The sequence below is a fragment of the Macaca mulatta genome, chromosome 7 (assembly GCF_049350105.2).
Source record: "Macaca mulatta isolate MMU2019108-1 chromosome 7, T2T-MMU8v2.0, whole genome shotgun sequence".
Lineage (NCBI taxonomy): Eukaryota > Metazoa > Chordata > Mammalia > Primates > Cercopithecidae > Macaca > Macaca mulatta.
In genome coordinates, this window is record NC_133412.1 from 176,002,202 (window position 1) to 176,020,234 (window position 18,033).

General features: G+C 45.1%; 1 protein-coding gene and 1 long non-coding RNA gene across 6 annotated transcripts in view; both read left to right on the plus strand.

The window, feature by feature from the left end:
- Window positions 1-16,624, plus strand: part of LOC144330414 (uncharacterized) — a 32,980-nt gene extending 16,356 nt beyond the window's left edge. Inside the window, exon 3 of the long non-coding RNA XR_013396574.1 lies at window positions 15,463-16,624. This is a non-coding gene — a long non-coding RNA (uncharacterized LOC144330414). The remainder of the gene's footprint in view (window positions 1-15,462) is intronic.
- RCOR1 (REST corepressor 1) overlaps window positions 1-18,033 on the plus strand; it is a 132,900-nt gene that overhangs the window by 32,967 nt on the left and 81,900 nt on the right. The window lies entirely within an intron of this gene.

The following is an 18,033-nucleotide window of genomic DNA, read 5'->3' on the forward strand; positions in this document are numbered from 1 at the left end:
TGTCACCCAGGCTGGAGTGCAGTGTTGCAATCTCAGCTCACTGCAACCTCCGCCTCTGGGGTTCAAGCAATTCTCCTGCCTCAGCCTCCCAAGTAGTTGGGACTACAGACTATAGGCATGAGCCACCATGCCCAGCTAATTTTTTTGTGTTTTTAGTAGAGACAGGGTTTCACCATGTTGGCCAGGCTGGTCTTGAACTCCTGACCTCCAGTGATCTGCATGCCTCAGCCTCCCAAAGTGCTGGGATTACAGGTGAGAGCCACCACGCTGGGCCGCCATCAGCTTTTATTGGTGGGCACTTAATGATGACGGAGAGTTTAATTTAACCCTGGAGGGAAAAATTGGCTTTGAATTTACTGAGAAGTAATTTGGTTTCTGATGGAGAGTTTTCCTGAAGAATTTTTCGTTCTTTTTTTTTTTTTTCCCCCTACAAGAGTAATTTTTCAAGACTGATTTTGACCACATGCTGTCCTATTCTTTTCTTTTTTTTTTTTTTTTGAGACAGGATCTCACTCTGTCACCTAGACTGAGTGCAGTGGAGTGATTATATCCCCCTGTAGCCTCAAACTCCTCAGCTCAAGCAGTTCTCCCACTTCAGCCTCCTGAGTAGCTGAGACTGTTTGTGCCACTACACCTGGCTAATTTTTTAATTTTTTTTTTTACAGATGGGGGTCTCACTGTGTTGCCCAGGCTGATCTCAGACTCCTGGACACAAGCTGTCCTGCCTCAGCATCCCAAAAGTGCTGGGATCACAGGCATAAGCACTGTGCCTGGCCAGCTGTTTTCAACCTATATGCTGACCTGGAATCGCATCCTCTCATAGGATAAAATTTCACTCTGCTCATTAGCCAAACAATTTTAAAGGTCTTAATCCAGCTCTGAGAGACTTTAATAATCCAATAGAAAGTAGTTACAAACACCAAAAGTACAATTGGGAAGATATCATAAAGCCTTTCACAGTTCGTATGTGATCTGGGGTCATATGGGATTCAGGAAACTCTGTACTTTGTGTTTTTTTAATTAAAAAAATTTTATTGTATAGAATTGGGGTCTTGCTATATTACATTGCCCAGGATGCTCTTGAACTCCCAGGCTCAACTGATTGTCCCTCCTTGGCCTCCTAAAGTGCTAGGATTACAGGCATGAGCCACCATGCTTGGCTACCCCATACTTTGAAGGACATTTAGTTGCAATTAAAAATGGAGGTTTTTTTTCTTTTCTTTTCTTTTTGAGACGGAGTTTTGCTCTGTCACCTAGGCTAGAGTACAATGGCACGATCTCAGCTCACAGCAACCTCTGCCTCCCACATTTAAGCGATTCTCCTGTCTCAGCCTTCTTAGTAGCTGTAATTACAGCCGTGTGCCAACACGCCCCCTAATTTTGTATTTTTAGTAGAGATGGAGTTTCACCATGTTGGCCGGGCTGGTCTTGAACTCCTGACCTCAGGTGATCCACCCACCCTCAGGCTCCCAAAGTGCTGGGATTACAGGCATGAGCCACCGCACCCAGCCCTGGAGTTTGTTCTTAACAGAATATCAAATCTTGAAAAGTTGACTATATAAGAAAATTCTAAAATTGAAAATTCTAAAATTATAAATTCTATTTTCTGTATAATAAATAGAAGGTGGATTTTTGAGGTATGACATTTAAGATGTGAGGTGCATCTAAAATGTACACATACATGCTCGTGTACTCCGTGTAATTGTGCCTCCGGGAGGTAGGGTGAGGCCTTTTGTCTTTCCTGAAGCACGTTTCTCTTGTTCAGTGCTTGGAAAAAGGATGCAGTTCCTATGAGTACTTACTTGATACAGTTCTCTGTCTTGCCCAGGGTTGAGGGTGGTGTCAGTGAAAATTCTCCATTTCAATGCTATGTAATAGGCTCCTTATTATTCCTGACTACAGTATAAAAAACAGGCTGAGCTTGGTGGCTCAAACCTGTAATCTCAGTGCTTTGGTTGGCCAAGGCAGGAGGGTCGCTGGAGGCCAAGATTTCAAGGCTTCAGTGAACTATATGATTATGCCACTGCACTCCATCCTGGGTGACAGAGCCAAACCCTGTCTCAGAAACCAACCAACCAACCCCCAAAACCAGAACAGATCTCTCCAAGCTTCGGCAGATTTGAATAATTATGTGATCTCTTCTTGACTGAGCAAGTCACTAGTCAGATGAATCTCTGGTTCTGACTGTCTAGGGACAGAAGCTTCCTACTAACGTTGATTTCAGGTAATGCATAACAAATAAATACTACATTTTTTTGACATCTTTCCACAGCATGTTTGTATTGCTCTGTCGCTCAGGCTAGAGTGCAGTGGCGCAATCTCGACTCACGACAACCTCTACCTCCCAGGTTCAAGCGATTCTCCTGCCTCAGCCTCCTTAGTAGTTGGAATTATAGGCACATGCTACCATGCCTGGCTAATTTTTTTTGTTGTTGTTTTGTTTGTTTTTTTTTTTAGTAGAGAAGGAGTTTCACCACGTTGGGCAGGCTGGTCTCAAACTCCTAACCTCAGGTGATCCGCCCATCTCGGCCTCCCAAAGTGATGGGATTACAGGCATGAACCACCGTGCCTGGCCTCTTTTTTGAGAGAGGGAGTCTGGCTGTGTTGGCCTGGTTGGTCTTGAACTCCTGGCCTCAAGCAGTCCTCCCGCCTTGGCCTCCTAAATGCTAGGATTACAGGCATGAGCCATTGCGCCCTGTCCAATGTTCCCTAGTTTTTCTTTTGCAAACTTTTAAATTTTCCTCAGTATATATGTCTAAAATCTTCCAATACAAAAAATACTGAAGCTGCTGGACACGGTGGCTCATGCCTGTAATCCCAGCACTTTGGGAGGCCATGGTAGGTGGATCACTTGAGGTCAGGAGTTTGAGACCAGCCTGGCCACCATGATGAAAACCTGTCTGTACTAAAAATACAAAAAGTAGCAGTGTCATGACGGGCGCCTATATTCCAAGCTACTCGGGAGGCTGAGATGGGAGAATTGCTTGAACCCAGGAGGCGGAGGTTGCAGTGAGCTGAGATCGCTCCACTGCACTCCAGTCTGGGTGACAGAGTGAGACTTTGTCTCAAAAAAGAAATTAAAGCAATGTATATTTATTAAAATGTGTATATACATATATAGAAATGAGCTAAAGGTAACATATGCAGAAATGAGCTAAATATTATTATTAAAATTTTATGCAATAATGATTGCATAGCACGTTGGTATGAATATGACCGTAATTTGACCCAACTTGATATGTTTTTGTTTCTAATACTCTGTATTACAACTAATCTACGTGGATTGTTTTTCTACATATAATCTCTGCTTACTTGGTTTAAGTTTTTGGTCGAGTCCTGAAAGTGGAATTGGTCAATAAAAATTTAGATATAAACTCCCAAATTGAGCCAGGTGTGGTGTCATGCGCCTGTAGTCCTAGCTGCTGAGGTGGGAAGATCACTTACGCCCAGCAATTGCAGTGGGCTATGATTGAGCCATTGCACTCCAGCCTTGGTAACAGTGAGAAACTGTTTTTGCTTGCTTGCCTGCTTGCTTCCTCCCTTCCCTTTCCCTTTCCCTTTCCTTTCTTTCTCTTTCCTCTCTTTCTCTCTATCTCTCTCTCTCTCTTTTTTTTTTTTTGAGACAGAGTCTCGCTCTGTCACCCAGGCTGGAGTGCAGTGTCGTGATCTCTGCTCACTGCAACCTCCGCCTCCCGGGTTCACGCCATTTTCCCGCCTCGGCCTCCTGAGTAGCTGGGACTACAGGTGCCCGCCACCACGCCTGGCTAATTTTTTGTTTTTGTATTTTTAGTAGAGACGGGGTTTCACCATGTTAGCCAGGATGGTCTTGATCTCCTGACCTCGTGATTCACCCACCTTGGCCTCCCGAAGTGCTGGGGTTATAGGCGTGAGCCACCACGCCCAGCAGTGAGAAACTGTTTCTCAAAAAATTATTTTTTAACGTAGAAATCTTTTCCTTTTTTTGAGATGGAGTTTTGCTCTTGTCGCCCAGACTGGAGTGCAATGGCATGATCTTGGCTCTCTGCAACCTCCGCCTCCTGGATTCTCCTGCCTCAGCCTGCCGAATAGCTGGGATTATAGGTGCCCGCCACCACACCCCACTAACTTTTTGTATTTTCTTTTCTTTTTTTTTTTTTTTTTGAGACGGAGTCTCGCTCTGTCGCCCAGGCTGGAGTGCTGTGGCCGGATCTCAGCTCACTGCAAGCTCCGCCTCCCGGGTTCCCGCCATTCTCCTGCCTCAGCCTCCCGAGTAGCTGGGACTACAGGTGCCCGCCACCTCGCCCGGCTAGTTTTTTGTATTTTTTAGTAGAGACGGGGTTTCACCGTGTTAGCCAGGATGGTCTCGATCTCCTGACCTCGTGATCCACCCGTCTCGGCCTCCCAAAGTGCTGGGATTACAGGCTTGAGCCACCGCGCCCGGCCTGTATTTTCTTTTTACTAGAGATGGGGTTTCACTATGTTGGCCAGGCTGGTCTCGAACTCCTGACCTCAGGCACCTCCCCCCAACCCCGAACCTGGGCCTCCCATAGTTAGTGCTGGGAATACAGGTGTGAGCCACCGCGCCCGGCCGTAGAAATCTTTTCGTATGTTTATAGATGATCTTCTTTGAGTATGCTCTATTTTTTACCTTCGCCCATTTTACTGAGTTTCTTACTGATTTATAAGAATTTTTTGTGCTGGGCGCAGTGGCTCACACCTGTAATCCCAGCACTTTGGGGGGCCGAGGCAGGCGGATCACCTGAGGTTAGGAGTTTGAGACCAGCCTGGCTAACATGGTGAAACCCCGTCTCTACTAAAAATACAAAAATTAGCTGGGTGTGATGGTGCACACCTGTAACTCCAGCTATTCGGAAGGCTGAGGCATGAGGATCACTTGAACCAGGGAGGTGGAGGTTACAGTGGCTGAGATCACACCATTGCACTCCAGGCTGGGTGACAAGAGTGAAACTCTGTATCAAAAAAAAGAAAAACAGAAAAACAACAAAAACACTTTGCATATTGGAGGAACTTACTAGGCTTTTGAGATAGACTTTGTAAATGTTTTTCTTTTGATGATTACATATATGTGGTTAGTTTGGCTGTGTACAAGCTGTTTTTTTTTTGAGACAGAGTCTTGCTGTGTCGCCTAGGCTGGAGTGCAGTGGCACAGTCTCGGCTCACTGTAATCTCCGCTTCCCGGGTTCAAGCAGTTCTTCAACCTCAGCCTCCCGAGTAGTTGGGACTACAGGCACGTACCACCATGCCCGGCTAATTTTTTGTATTTTTAGTAGAGACGGGGTTTTACCATGCTGACCAGGCTGTTCTCGAATTTCTGACCTCATGATCCGCCCGCCTCAGCACCCAAAGTGCTGGGATTACAGGCATGAGCCACTGTGCCCGGCCTACAAGTTTTAAATTTTACATAGATTTATCATCTTTATGACTTCTGGGATTGTTAATCTTTAGTTTTTGTCACTTTGCTAGGAGAAAGGTGATATTATTATTACTCTTATTTTTTTGAGATGGAGTCTTGCTCTGTAACCCAGGCTGGAGTGCAGTGGCACAATCTCGGCTCACTCCAACCTCTGTTTCCTGGGTTCAAGCGACTCTCCTGCCTCAGGCTCCCGAGTAGTTGGGATTACAGGTGCCCGCCACCATGCCCAGCTAATTTTTGTATTTTTAGTAGAGATGGGGTTTTTCTATGTTGGTCAGGCTGGTCTCAAACTCCTGACCTCAGTTGATCCACCTGCGTTGGCCTCCCAAAGTGCTGGGGTTACAGATGTGAGCCGCTGCACCTGGCTGGATGTATGTGTGTGTGTGTGTGTGTGTGTGTGTGTGTGTGTGTGTGTATATATATTTATTTATTTATTATTATTATTATTTTTAATGTTTCTGAGGCAGGATCTCACTGTATTGCCGAGGCTGGAGTTCAGTGATGTGATCATGGCCTACCACAGCCTTGACCTCCTGGGCTTAAGTGATCCTCCCATCTCAGCCTCCCAAGTAGCTAGGACCACAGGCACCATCGTGGTTGACTTATGTTTAGTATTTTTTGTAGAGTCGAGAGTTTTGCCATGTTGCCCAGGTAGTCTCAAACTTAGGAGTTCAAGCGATTTGCCTGCCTTGGCCTCTTCAGGTGCTGGAATTACAGGCGTGAGTCACCTCACATGACTGTAAAGTGATTGTTTAGAGACATTTAACTTTTTCGTTAATAATTTTACAGTTAAAGAAAAAGTTACCTCAACAAAGGGAGACTGCCCTTTAATTGCTAAGAGGGAGCATTGCTTTGTGTTTTTTTAGTTTCGTTGTATCTTACAGTGTTCAAACACTGTACTGGAAGTAAATAATTAAGTTTAAAAGAATTTTCTTCTCCAGTGTTTGGAGTATCCATTTCTTTTTGTCCCAATTTCTGTATCTGAAAAACGATATTGGCTTCGAAAACCAAGAAAATGTTTAGCTTCCCCCAGATTGCGGATATACGGTGTAAATGTGTTTCCACCCCGTTTTCAAGCTAATGTGACAAATTTGCTACATTATGAATAACAGAAGCCTGTGTGCAGATTTTGGGAATAGCACACATACAATAGTCCAAGGACATTATCAACTCAGGTGCAGAAGTTCTTGCTGAAGCTTTATTAACAATTGTGTTTAAAAATACCAGATGGGAGCAGATTTAAGGAGGGAGATTCTCATGGAAGGTTATTTGGGATTTGTAGGTAAGAGAGAGAAGGATTTTAATTGAAAAGGTACTAGACTGTATTCTTACCTTTATAGCGTTGTCTTCTTTTCTTTTTTTTTTTTGAGACACATTTTTGCTCTTGTCACCCAGGCTGATGTGCGGTGGTGCGATCTCGGCTCACTGCAACCTCAGCCTCCCGGGTAGCTGGAATTACAGGCGCCTGCCACCATGCCCAGCTCATTTTTGTATTTTCTTTTTTTTTTTTTTTTTTTTTTGAGACGGAGTCTCGCTCTGTCGCCCAGGCTGGAGTGCAGTGGCGCGATCTCGGCTCACTGCAAGCTCCGCCTCCCGGGTTCACGCCATTCTCCTGCCTCAGCCTCCCGAGTAGCTGGGACTACAGGCGCCCACAACCGCGCCCGGCTAATTTTTTGTATTTTTAGTAGAGACGGGGTTTCACCGTGGTCTCGATCTCCTGACCTTGTGATCCGCCCGCCTCGGCCTCCCAAAGTGCTGGGATTACAGGCGTGAGCCACCGCGCCCGGCCTGTATTTTCAGTAGAGATGGGATTTCGCCATGTTGGCCAGGCTGGTCTTGAACTCCTGACCTCAAGTGAGCCACTGGCCTTGGTCTCCCAAAAGTGTTGGGATTACAGATGTGAGCCACCTCCCCTGGCCTATAGTGGGGTGTGTGTGTGTGTGTGTGTGTTTTCTTCTTGAGTCGGAGTCTTGCTCTGTTGCCCAGACTGGAGTGCAGTGGCGCAATCTTGGTTCACTGCAACCTCCACCTCCCTGGTTCAAACGATTCTCTTGTCTCAGTAAGTAGCTGGGATTACAGGTGCGAACCACCACACCCGGGTAATATTTGTATTTTTAGTAGAGATGGGGTTTCGCCATGTTGGCCAGGCTGGTGTCGAACTCCTGACCTCAGGTGCTCCACCTGCCTCAGCCTCCGAAAGTGGTGGGTTTGCAGGCGTGAACCACCGTCCCCAGCCTAGTCGTATTTTCTATCCAAGTTTTGGATGTAATTCTCTTGGGATTTTTGTCCTGATTTGTACAGCTGCCACTGTACTGTTCATGACTGTATCCATGGGAACATAAGTAGGATGACATAAGTTTATAACTTGTTGCTAGGCAGATCGAGTTTGTAATGTATTAATATTAACATTTTCTCATTAAAAAGCATTTGGATGGTTTTCTTTTGTGCGGTGAAGGTAACTAAACAGCATAATTTGGAATTAAAACTGTGAAGTTGTATAAATTCCTTCTAGGAGAACGAACTACTCTTTCTTTCTTTCTTTCTTTCTTTCTTTCTTTCTTTCTTTCTTTCTTTCTTTCTTTCTTTCTTTCTCTTTCTCTCTTTCTCTCTCCCTCCCTCCCTCCCTCCCTCCCTCCCTTCCTTCCTTCCTTCCTTCCTTCCCTCCTTCCCTCCTTCCCTCCCTCCCTCCCTCCCTCCCTCCCTCCCTTTCTTTCTTTCTTTTTTTTTTTTTTTGAGACGGAGTCTCGCTCTGTCACCCAGGCTGGAGTGCAGTGGCCGGATCTCAGCTCACTGCAAGCTCCGCCTCCCGGGTTCATGCCATTCTCCTGCCTCAGCCTCCCAAGTAGCTGGGACTACAGGCGTCCGCCACATCACCTGGCTAGTTTTTTGTATTTTTTAGTAGAGACGGGGTTTCACCATGTTAGCCAGGATGGTCTCGATCTCCTGACCTCGTGATCCACCTGTCTCGGCCTCCCAAAGTGCTGGGATTACAGGCTTGAGCCACTGCTCCCGGCCCTCCCTTTCTTTTCTTTTCTTTTTGTCATCCATGCTGGGACTACAGTGATGTGATCAGGTTTCGCAGCGTGGACCTCCTGGACACAAATGATCCTCCTACCTCAGCCCCTCTCCTCCCCTTCCCCAGCTCCTCCCCTTCCCTTCCCCAACTCTCCCCCTCCAGTAGCTGGGAATACCGGTGTGCATCAGCATGTCCGGCTAATTTATTTATTTGTTTATTTTTAAATTTTTAAAATTTATTTAATTTTTGAGATGGAGTCTCGCTCTGTTGCCCAGGCTATAGTGCAGTGGCGTGATCTGGGCTCTTTGTATCCTCCCGGGTTCAAGCGATTCTCCTGCCTCAGCCTCCCTAGTAGCTGGGATTATAGGCACCTGCCATCATGCCTGGCTAATTTTTGTAGTTTTGTGGAGATGCGGTTTCACCATGTTGGCCAGGCTGGTCTTGAACTCCCCAACCTCAAGTGATCTGCCCGCCTCAGCCTCCCAAAGTGCTGGGATTACAGGTGTGAGCCACTGTGCTCGACCTATTCTTTTTATTTATTTATTTATTTGTTTGTTTATGAGACGGAGTCTCGCTTTGTCGCCAGGCTGGAGTGCAATGGCGCGACCTCGGCTCACTGCAACCTCTGTCTCCTGGGTTCAGGCGATTCTCTGCCTCAGCCTCCCGAGCAGCTGAGATTGCCTGGCTAATTTTGTGCTTTTAGTAGAGATGGGGTTTCACCATGTTAGTCAGGCTGACTTTGAATTCCCGACCTCAGGTGATCCCCCTGCCTCAGCCTCCCAGAGTGTTGGGATTACGGGCATGAGCCACCGCACCCTGCTATATATATATGTGTATTTTTTCTTTGAGTTTGCGTTTTGCCATGTTGCCCAGGCTGGTCTTGAACTCCTGAGTTTCAGATCGCCCACCTCGGCCTCCCAAAGTGCTAGGAGCCACTGTGCCCAGCCTACTCATGTTTTTAATTAATTGAATGTTTGAAATGAAAGATAATTAGTTAAAATAATTGTGTCTTAAGCCTGTCTTCTTCAGCTAAAACAGTCAGTATTCAGATATATGTGAATGAGATGTGAATACTTGATCCATCCTAAAGTACGTATCAGATTTCAGAATGATGACAGGTATCTTGGGTAGTCCTTCCGACTCTCAAAGACTTGGTGGACTAACCAAGAAAACCTCATGGAGATCGAGATACCTGTCTCCTATTTTGGTTGCAATTTTTTAAAAATTGATTTAAAAAAATAATGTAATATTAGTATAAAATAACTAAATTTCCAAAAAGTTTAGAGTGAGATGTAATTGAGGTCATATAGCTCTTTTCTCCAGAGGCTACCACACTTAACACCTTATTGGATTGTAATTTAAAGAATTGTTTGAGGCTGGACACGTTGGCTCACACCTGTAATTCCAGCATTTTGGGAGACTGAGGTATGAGGGACACTTGAGCCCAGCCTGGGCAACACAGTGAAACCCCGTCTTACAGAGAATTGAAAAGTTAGCTGGCTGTAGTAGTGTGCACCTCTGGTTCCAGGTACTTTGGAGTCTGAAGTGGGAGGATCACTTGAGCCAGGGAGGTTGAGGCTGCAGTGAGCTGCTGTTGCACTCCGGCATGGGTGACAGAGCGAGATCCCTGTCTCAGAAGAAAAATAGAAAAGAGGCTGGGTGCGGTGGCTCACTCCTGTAATCCCAACACTTTGGGAGGCTGAGGCAGGTGGATCACAAGGTCAGGAGTTTGCGAGACCATCCTGGCCAACATGTTGAAACTCCGTCTCTATTAAAAATACAAAAAAAATTAGCTGGGCTTGGTGGCGCATGTCTGCAGTCCCAGCTACTTGGAAGGCTGAGGCAAGAGAATCGCTTGAACCCAGAAGGTGGAGGTTGCAGTGATCCGAAATTGCACCACTGCACTCCAGCCTTGCGGCAGAGTGAGACTCGATCTCAAGAAAAAAAAAAAGAAAAAAGAAAACCAGAAAAGAATTATTTAAGTAGTTTTTCAAGAATAAATAATATTTATACAGCTGGGCACAGTGGTTCACGCCTGTAGTCCTAGCACTTTTGGAGACTGAGGCGTGTGGATCACTTGAGCCCAGGAGTTCGAGACCAGCCTGGGCAACATGGCAAAAGCCCATCTCTACAAAAAATACAAAAATTAGCCAGTTATGGTGGTGTTCTCCTTTAGTCCCAGCTATTCAAGAAGCTGAGGTGGGCGGATCACTTGTGCACAGGAGGTTGAGGCTGCAGTGAGCCGAGATCTCACCACTGCTCTCCAGTCCCAACAACAGAGTGAGACCCTGTTTCAATAAAATTAAAAAAAAAAAGTATTTATGCAGTTTGTTTTTTTTTTGTGCCAGCCACTCTGATAAGGTGCTTTATAGGACAATTTGGGGAAGTAATTGCTGTTAACTCCATTTTACTCATATAAGGAAACTGACACTTGCACAAGGTTTAATATTTCTTGCCCACTAACATGTATGCTTCAAGAAAGCAGGGGCTATGGGTTATTAGTGTCTGTCCCCCTCCTGTATCTAGCATAGCTTCTTTGGGGTTTGGGTAGTGTGTCAAATACAGTGGAAAGGCTGGTTTTACAAAGATAATTGTTGTATCCTCATTTATTACTTTTGAACTTGTAGCTTCGTAGGGAAATCATGGGAATTTGAGCAGCACTGAATCTGCGTGTATTGAAAAAGCTTGCATCATTTCTGGATTTCACGTGGGGAACATTTGATAGTACCTCTCTCGTGATTTGATAAGGTCCAGTGTTTGGGGACAAGGGTGGTTAACATAGGAATTGATAGAGTTGTGACTCCATTCTGTTTGAGCATGTTTAGTTTTTACCTCTTTCCCTTTACTCCTTGTGCCCCAGCTGCGTCTTGGTCCATTGTCCTTTCAGTGTCTTACTCTAATAGAAAGAATACATAGGTAAAGAAGGAGTCTGATAGAAGGAATAAACTTCTTTGTTTGATGGTATTAAGTGTCTGAGCTTGATGTTTAGTATAAGTTGTATGCAGTGCCTCATGTTTCTTACCTTTGAGTCATAGAAAATAACATTTTAGAGCTGGTTAAGATTCTTGAGATTATTTGGCAGGAGGAAATTGAAGCACAATTCAATTCCACAGAACGTTGTTGAATACATTTCTTTATTTGTTAAGAGTGATAATGTTTGTATCATAGGGTTGATACAAAGAGGAAGAGATACTCTTTATGAAAGTCTTAGGCTGGTTTGATGATAATACTAATAGTATTGTTCAGAAGTTACTGGGCTGGGCATGGTGGCTCACACCGGTAATTTCAGCACTTTGGGAGGCAGAGGTGGGAAATTCCAGACCAGCCTGGGCAACAAAGTGAGACCTCATCTCTATAAAAAGTACAAAAATCAGCTGGGTATGGTGGCACATGCATGTGGTCCCAGGTACTCAGGATGCTGAGATGGAAGGATCACTTGAGCCCAGGAAGTTGAGGCTGCGGTGAGCTATGATCATGCCGCTGCACTCCAGCCTTGGTGACAGAGTGAGACCCTATTTAAAAAAGTTAGTCTGTGTTAGCGTAGTATTGGCAGAAAAGTATTCTGACACAATATAGGAAGGACCAGGGTATGGGGGAATGGAGTCAGGAAGTCCATTTTAAAGATTTTACCGTGTTCTAAACTTGGTAGTGAAGGCCTAGCATTAGAAATGGAAGAGATTGGCTGGGCACGGTGACTCACGCCTGTAATCCCAGCACTTTGGGAGGCTGAGGTGGGTGGATCACGAGGTCAGGAGATGAGACCATCCTGGCTAACATGGTGAAACCCCATCTCTACTAAAAACACAAAAAATTAGCTGGGTGTGGTGGCGGGCGCCTGTGGTCCCAACTACTCAGGGAGGCTGAGGCAGGAGAATGGTGTGAACCCGGGAGGTGGAGCTTGCAGTGAGCCGTGATTGCGCTGCTGCACTCCAGCCTGGGCAACAGAGCGAGACTCTCAACAACAACAAGGGAAGTCCTTCACATCCTTGGGCTCCTTGTGCGTTACCAGCCTTAGTATTCTTAGAAGCCCTGTTGTTTGATGGAGAAGATCTTAAAATCCTTAGAAGGCCCTTGGTCTGTTGGAAAGGACAGTGCAGAACCTTCTTAGATCTTTTCAAGGTTTTAAGAAAGTATTACAGTCACAATCTGGATTTGTTCTTTACCACTGAGAATTTTGAGAATCGTTTCTTTTTTTTTTTTTTGAGACGGAGTCTCGCTCTGCCGCCCAGGTTGGAGTACAGTGGCCGGATCTCAGCTCACTGCAAGCTCCGCCTCCCAGGTTTACGCCATTCTCCTGCCTCAGTCTCCCGAGTAGCTGGGACTACAGGCGCCCGCCACCTCGCCCGGCTAGTTTTTTGTATTTTTAGTAGAGACGAGGTTTCACCATGTTAACCAGGATGGTCTCGATCTCCTGACCTCGTGATTCGCCTGTCTCGGCCTCCCAAAGTGCTGGGATTACAGGCTTGAGCCACCGCGCCCGGCCAATCATTTCTTTTTTTAAATTCTGCCTGGAAATCTCCGTAGGTAGATCATGGAGTTTATTAGGTACATTTCCTGTTTTCCACATTTCTAAAGGCCACATTTTCCACTACTTAGACAACAGGGGACCCTTTTCCTGCAATGTACAGTAGTAGTTTTCTTAGTTTCTGTTAAGCTCTTCTTGGTAGTTTCCTTGTTGAGGCCCTCCAGGCTTTTGCTGACAGCCTCTTAAAGGCCTTGCAATTTCCACCTGTCACGCAGCCCAAAGCCAGTAGCACAGTTCTGGATTTTTGTTGCAACATCTCACTTCCAGGTGCCAAAATCTGTTCCATAGTCTTACTGCCTGAAAAATGACCCCCAGATTTTAGTGACTTAAAATAATTCCATGGTTTCTGTAGGTCAGGAATTTAGGAAGAGCTTGATTGGGTAATTGTGGCTCAGGTTTTTGCTATGGCTGCAGTCAGATGGTAGAGCTGGAAAAGTAGTGGGCAGGCAAGGCAGTGCGCACAGCTGGGGAGGGCCGGCTGAGCCGCCTCCACAAGGTCTCTGTGTGGGCTTGTTTGTGCTGCTTCTTCGGGGCACTCAGACTGCCCACATGGCTTTGTGTCCAAATGTATGTCCTACAGGAGGACGAGCAGCATTACCTTTTATGATGACTTAAGTCTTGGAAGTTGCATCACATCATTTCTGCTATAGTCACCAACTTGCCTGGGGTTCTAGGGGAGGAACACAGCCCTCATATCTTAGTGTCAGTTGGCCACACTGTAAGGTGATACGAGGTGGGAGTTAATGTGATCGGCTCTAGGAAAATGTAATCCACCATAGCTCTTAGTGAAACAGTTAGATCCATGTCTGATCACCTGCAGGGGAGTCTTGCCATTAATAAGCACCAGCTGTGTACATGAAATTAAAACTTACTTTTTAGTACTTCCTTCTTAACTGTGACTTAACTGTCAAGGATTATCAGACACATGAAGAAAAAGCCGTAACAGCCTAACACAGACAGATAAAAAGAAACCGAGTGAAGAAATAGGAAATACAAGTTGCATAAGAGAAGCTCAAATATGAAAAACAAAAAAGCTTGAAGAGTTGAGAGAAGATGCATGACATAAAAACAAGAAGGTATAAAGTAGGGGTCCATTCAGAGAACAAGAAAGAGCTCTTGGAAAATAGGATAGCAGGACAAATTTTCAATAGGAAACCAAGGGAATCTTCTGGAAAGTAGTAAGCAAAGACAACAAGAGAAAATGCCTGATTGGCTCCTTGACTGAAAAATATTTAGGTGGGAAGAGAAAGTGTGGAAATATGAATAAGGACTGTATACTAATGATAATGAATTAATATTAACTTTTGCTTAAGTGTGATAATAGCACTGTGGTTATAGAGGAGAATGCCCTTATTCTTAGAAGATGCATACTAAAGGAACTGTCATGGTATTTGCATTTTTCAGATGGTTGTGTGCACATATGTGCGCTCACACGCAGTGGGAGAGGGAGGGAGAAGGGAGAGCAGTTATGTACAAGAGAGACAACTAAAGCGATTGTGATACGATGTTAGTAATCGATGATGAATACAAAAACAAAACAGAAGGGAATACTTTAGAGTTAATGGATTGGTTCAGGAGTTCCAACATCTGAATTGTTTTGTGTTCTAGAGAGAGATAAAAGATAATTGAGAGGAAACAACATTAAATCAACACATTAAAAATGTTCAGAACTGAAAATCACAAATCTCCACATTGAGCAGACCCACTGAGTGCCCAGCGCAGGGAATAAAATAAAAAATAGATTGGCACCTCACACTGGGATTTCAGAACACTGAGAATAGAGAAGTTCCCAAAATCCTCCAGTGGAAACAAGTCAAGTTACAACAGTGTACTGAGAATCTGTATGACACTAGAATCTAGGTGACAGTGGAGCAGTGTCCTTAGAATTCTAGGAGCATACCAATCAAGGATTTTTTTTTTTTTTTTTTTGAGATGGAGTCTCGCTCTGTGGCCAGGCTGGAGTGCAGTGGTGCGATCTCAGCTCACTGCAGCCTCTGCCTCCTGGGTTCAAGCAATTTTCCTGCCTCAGCCTCCCAAGTAGCTGGATTGCAGGCCCACACCACCATGCCTGGCTAATTTTTTGTATTTTTAGTAGAGACAGGGTTTCCCCACCATGCTGGCCAGGCTGGTCTTGAACTCCTGATCTCATGATCTGGCCGCCCCAACCTTCCAAAGTGCTGGGATTACAGGCATGAGCCACTACACCTGGCCCAATTTAGGATTCTATGCCAAACTGTAGTATGGACATAAAGACATCTTTATTTTTATTTATTTGTTTTATTTATTTTTGAGACGGAGTCTCCCTCTGTCACCCTGGCTGGGGTGCAGTGGCATGATCTCCGCTCACTGCAGCCTCTGCTTCCCTGGTTCGGGGAGTTATCATGCCTCAGCCTCCCGAGTAGCTGGGACTACAGATGTGAGCCACCACGCCTGGCTAATTTTTGTATTTTTAGTAGAGTTGGGGTTTTGCCATGTTGGCCAGGCTGGTCTCAAACTTCTGACCTCAAGTGAGCTGCCCACCTTGTGCTCCCAAAGTGCTGGGACCACAGGCACGTGCCACTGTGCTCGGCTTGTTATTTTTAATTTGATGCTCATATTATTCCAGATTTGGCCAGTGGGAGTTCCTTCAAGCTGACTCCTGTGTCCTTTTGACAAATATCTATAATCCTTTATTTTTATTTTTTTGAGACAGAGTCCTGTTCTGTCGCCCAAGCTGGAATGTAGTGACGTGATCTCACCTCACTGCAACCCCCGCCTCCCGGGTTCAGGTGATTCTCCTGCCTCAGCCTCTGGTGTAGCTGAGATCACAGGCATGCGCCACCACACCTGGCTAATTTTTGTATTTTTAGTAGCAACAGGGTTTCACCATGTCGGCCAGGCTGGTCTTGAACGCTTGATCTCAGGTAATCTGCCTGCCTCGGCCTCCCGAAGTGCTGGGATTACAGGCGTGAGCCATTGCACCCAGCCTTCTATAATCCTTTAAATGCTTGTTCGTGGTATCTTAGAATATTTCAAATTTATCTTGTGTTTTCCCTGCCTCGTCCTGGAGTCAACTGTTTGCCTAAGGAGGAGTCATTCTCTTGAAGTGGAGAATAATATTATAGAAACCAGTATCTTGGCACTAGCTGTGTTTATTGCTGCCAGGATATCATTGCTTTTAGCCCTCTTAGTGGGCAGAACAAGTACATAGATCTGTATGTATTTATTTATTAGACATTTATTGTCTGTTTCTTTGCCTATAATCTATATAACCATGAATTTTACACACAAACACCACCATTTTGATCCAACATCATAGGATTCATTTTAGCCCTTTTCCTTTCCTTATTTGTAGCTCCTCTCTATGACAGTGAGAATCTTGGTTCTCATCCTTAATATAGTTACTCATTTGCTTAATCTCCCTGAAAGCTTGGCCCAGGCATGGAATCCAGCAAAGGATAAGGTAAAGGGAATTCTTAAAGAGAAATCTTGGAATAATAGCTATATAGGCATTCACCAGTTAGTCCAGATTGGTGAGTGAAGACAGGGCTCCAAAGCGGGTGTTGTCAAGAAATAAACAACCAATAGGTAACCTGATGTGTTGAGACTTACACATGTAGTAGAAGTTTGGAGGTGGATTAGTGATACATATACAGAAAACCAAACAAGCAAAAAGAAAAAAAGAAAAAAAGACAGTTATTAATTCCAGGTAAAGAATCACACATGATCACGCCACTGAACTCTGGCCTGAGTGATAGAGTGAGACCCTGTCTCAACAAAAATAAATTAAAAATCAGGTAGTACAAGAATGGATTTACAAAAACAATGCAACATGATTCAGCTATGAATAGTATTTACTAGTCATAAACTAGGAGGGTTCCATAACACTGAACTTAGGGAGCAATTTAGGAAATAAAGTGAGAAAAAAAGTACACAGGGGCCTTAGGACCTAAGCAGCTAGTATAATACCACTTGTGGATGTTTAGTATGCATTTTGGCTACCAGCAGCTTTTGAACACTCTGAGGGGAAATTATCCACACCACAGTAGAAGCTATTATGCTTTCCCATCCTCTCTTGTAGTTTGTCATAGATTTGTGACTTTTGCTCCATGCACCAGGGCAAGACTAGAATTAGGAAGCAAGTGATGTGAAGTAGGCAAGCATGGCTGCCAGCTTTCAGAGGCAGCATTTGCTAGTGGTGGTGTCCACTGCACACTGCCAAGTGTCCTCGTGTTTAACACTTGCAGCAGTTAGGACCTCCACTGAAGCAGTTCTGTGGGGGGTAAATTCTGGTGTTGTCCTAGTTGCATGGCTCGTAAATCTGGTTTGATGACCTTCTTGTTGAGCCACTTAGTTGCTTATATTAGCTAGAATGGACTTTGTTTACTGTAAAAAATCTGGTTGATAAAATTGGCATCAGGAATGATCCCCAAGAAAATGAATTGGTTATCTAACTTGGTTGTGTATGAAGGCAGTGAAGAAAGGTGAGAGCTTAAAGAATCATAGTGGCTGTGGGCCGGGCGCAGTGGCTCACGCTGTAATCCTAGCACTTTGGGAGGCCGAGATGGGCAGATCATAAGGTCAGGAGATGAGACAATCCTGGCTAACACGGTGAAACCCTGTCTCTACTAAAAATACAAAAAATTAGCCAGGCATGGTGGCGGGCACCTGTAGTCCCAGCTACTCAGGAGGCTGAGACAGGAGAATGGCGTGAACCCAGGAGGCGGAGCTTGCAGTGAGCCAGGATAGCACCACTGCACTCCAGCCTGGGTGACAGAGTGAGACTCCACCTCAAAAAGGAAAAAAAAAAAAAAAAAATTATAGTGGCCGTGGTCATGGTGGCTGGTGCCCATAATCCTGGCACTTTGGGAGCCTGAGGCGGGAGAATCACTCGAGGTCAGGAATTAGAGGCCTGCAGTGAGTGCCACTGCACTCCAGCCTGAGGGACAGAACACAGAGCAAGATCCTGTCTCAATAAATGAATGGATGGTTGGATGGAGGGAGGGAGGGAGGGAGGGAGGGAGGGAGGGAGGGAGGGAGGGAGGGAGGGAGGGATGGATCATAGTGATCAGCCGTGCTTAATGACTGAGATTAGTCTAT